Source organism: Cydia splendana, unplaced genomic scaffold (assembly GCF_910591565.1).
Source record: "Cydia splendana unplaced genomic scaffold, ilCydSple1.2 scaffold_50_ctg1, whole genome shotgun sequence".
Classification (NCBI taxonomy): domain Eukaryota; kingdom Metazoa; phylum Arthropoda; class Insecta; order Lepidoptera; family Tortricidae; genus Cydia; species Cydia splendana.
In genome coordinates, this window is record NW_026946893.1 from 800,444 (window position 1) to 803,146 (window position 2,703).

At 37.1% G+C, this 2,703-nt stretch overlaps 1 long non-coding RNA gene across 1 annotated transcript; it reads left to right on the forward strand.

Annotated features, from left to right (window-relative positions):
• The first annotated feature begins 357 nt into the window (after positions 1-357).
• LOC134805735 (uncharacterized) lies at positions 358-1,256 on the forward strand. The gene is made up of 3 exons (XR_010146379.1): positions 358-579; positions 718-1,068; positions 1,191-1,256. It is a non-coding gene; the product is annotated as an uncharacterized LOC134805735 (long non-coding RNA).
• The last annotated feature ends 1,447 nt before the right edge of the window (positions 1,257-2,703 follow it).

The following is a 2,703-nucleotide window of genomic DNA, read 5'->3' on the forward strand; positions in this document are numbered from 1 at the left end:
TCCAAATACTGACCACTCCCGACGTTGCTTAACTTTGGTCAAAAATCACGTTTGTTGTATGGGAGCCCCATTTAAATCTTTATTTTATTCTGTTTTTAGTATTTGTTGTTATAGCGGCAACAGAAATACATCATCTGTGAAAATTTCAACTGTCTAGCTATCACGGTTCGTGAGATACAGCCTGGTGACAGATGGACGGACGGACGGACGGACGGACGGACAGCGAAGTCTTAGTAATAGGGTCCCGTTTTACCCTTTGGGTACGGAACCCTAAAAATCGCTTACTTACGCGACGGCTGCGCTGCACTCGCGATGTGAAACGATCGGGCCCGTAGCCAAATTACATTCGCTCCTTATCGATTCGATCTCTACGTTCGCGAGCGACTGGTCGATAATGTTTATAATAACCTAGCCAAGAGGCAATCTTTTTAGTTTTCGCTCATTCTATGCGCCAAGTCGGTAAAAATTAATTTTTGTCTGTGGTTCTCGTTCAAAACCGTCAAGAAACATCATCTGTCAGCTGTCAAGAGTGTCAAGTGAACAGCGAATCTAATTTTGGAGAAAATAATTGTTTTATCGGTAAGCAAATTAAATATGTTGATATTTGTTTAACTTAGTTTATCACAATTTCGTGATAAAATAACTCTATATAGTGTAATATTTGAAGAGTGCGTTGTTAATTGCATATAATTTTGACCTAAAGTTTAACAATTTCAGACAGCCGTCGTCCCCGCAGCCCCAACCAAGGCGGCGACGCAGCCAGAGCGGGCAAGAGCGGCTCCGCGGGCTCTTCTTCCACGCTGAGAAGTCCTCGCCAAGTTGGCACGTACAGTCAGAGCTGCCGCTGCAATGACGCCTTCATGGCAGTTACCAGTGCTAAGGACGTGCACTGCTGGCTTACTTGACCAGAAGAGACAATACTTTAAGCGTTAGTATTGATTCAAACCGTGAAGTGAAATTGTGGACAGGTTTGCCCGAATCAGTGTAACCTCAGTGAATTCATTTATTTCATAGACTTCAAACATTTTCGAAATTAACAAAAGTCAAGCGGACATTGAATACATAGATGTTATGCATTAGATTTATCTATTAAGATCGCCGAGGACAGGAACACTTGGAAAAGCATGGTACATCGCGCAGGAAACTCTTCAAACTAGACACGACCTTCAGCAAAGAAGACGCCGACTAAGAAGATGCATTAGATAAGATAAAAGCTGCCTGTGAAACCAAAACTAATAAATCATATTGTTACTTAATATTATTTTTTTATTACCTACCTGTCTTTGATTTTTGTTTACTCAGTAATAGAAATACCTAAGTGAGTGAGGCGTTAAAAATGAATTAAACACATCTTTATTATTTATAGTCAATGGAAATTTGGGAAGGTAATCTCACCCGCTAAGCTACTGGCTGTTCATATTTAACCTTTTGTATGCTCCTGTCAAAAATTTGTAATTTATATATCAATCATAATTGAATAAAATAAAATAAATAAATAAATAAATATTGGGGACATCTTACACAGATCAACCTAGCCCCAAACTAACCAAAGCTTGTACTATGGGTGCTAGGCGACGATACACATACTTATATAGACAAATACAAACTTATATACATAGAAAACACCCATAACTCAGGAACAAATATTAGTGTTTATCACACAAATAAATGCCCTTACTGGGATTCGAACCCAGGACCATCGGCTTAGCAGGCAGGGTCACTACTCACTAGACCAGACCGGTCGTTTTACAAAGACAACTTTTAAAAATTAATGCATTTTTTAAAGTTGAATATAGGTAAGTACATGGGAGCAGATTAGGGAATGCAACCGAGTAATGAAAAAACCGAGTATCGAGTTTAACCGACGGTTTTCAACCGATGCAAAACCGGGGTCGAGTTCGGTTAAAAACCGCGGTTTCGAGTTTTATATTTTTAAAACATATTGTGTTTTCTTTTAATCTATGTACCAAATTAATAATTTAAGATCTTATTTAAGGTCCACGCGGTCATTTGAATTTAGAAAGAGACAACAATAGACAAAAAAGGGTGGTCCGATAACAGCGATAATTCTTATCTCTCTATGGCTCATCCCTTAATAATACCAGTTCGCAAAACAATAATGGAGTTATGGCCATGGTGCTTTTTAAATTAGTTGGGATTTGAACTTCGGCTGATAAGTAGTACCTATTGTTCACGCGACGACGGTGGTGTAGTAGACAGTAGTAGTGTTCAAGTTTAGTGGATCAACCATAATTTAAATAATTGTAAAAACTACATGGTTTGGTGAAGTGAAGTATTTCGCAAATGGTGTTTATTGATAACGGTAAGCTTAAATTTTTTGTATTTATAATATGTATACTTCATGTAGTATACCTACTAAATATATTTTTGCGAAGTAGGTGTCAGTCTATTCTAACTTATTTATGATACCATTTTTTGATGTTCATTTTATCTGTATTGACTGTATTATGACATCTTTCATTGCTGTTCTTATTTGATGGATTATATAGAGTTAGACCAAGCTATTTTGATAGCGTAGACGTAGACTGTGCAAGTGTTGTTTTAAACGTCAAAATTCCATGAAATTATGACGGTTAAAATAACACATTCACAGTCTGTGGTATCAAAATCGCTGCCAACTTAACTTGGTCTTACTCTAACATTAATTTATAATAAATTAATAGAAAACTAGATTCAAGATAT